Genomic DNA, 561 nt, shown 5'->3' with positions numbered 1-561 from the left:
AAATACATTCATAATATATAAAATATGTTATTTTAATATGATTTCTATAAATTTAGTGTTTTTTAAAATATGAATATATATATATATATATATATATATATAGTTAGATTCAAGGAAAACCGAAAAAAATAAAAAACTGAGAAGATTTATGTAATCGTTCTAACCCAAACTATTGTGCAAACTATGCTAACTGATCTTGATCGTTCATTTTCTCATCAAATGTTCCTTATTAAATAAGACTACAAAAATAATCATTTAATTAATGTATTGAATGAGATGTCTATGAACAATTGTTCAAAGGGTAATTTTGTAAAAAAATCGCATCACATTGTGAACCTATATTATTCAGACGATTTCGTAACCTCCAATCAACTACGCTGCCAATCTATACAATCAATAGTGTATATCATTAGCGAAAAATCTGGTTCATAATATTCATTAAAACAATAGATGATTCTGGCGAAATGCATACAAGTTTGGTTGTGTGAACCTAATGAACATCACACACACGCAACACTTCACAAATACATACAAGTTTGGATTTGTGAACCTAATGAACAT

Source organism: Cynara cardunculus (assembly GCF_001531365.2).
Source record: "Cynara cardunculus var. scolymus isolate 2C chromosome LG 9, CcrdV1, whole genome shotgun sequence".
NCBI classification, from domain to species: domain Eukaryota; kingdom Viridiplantae; phylum Streptophyta; class Magnoliopsida; order Asterales; family Asteraceae; genus Cynara; species Cynara cardunculus.
The sequence above is the reverse complement of the archived record's forward strand: the minus strand, read 5'-3'. Positions refer to the sequence as shown.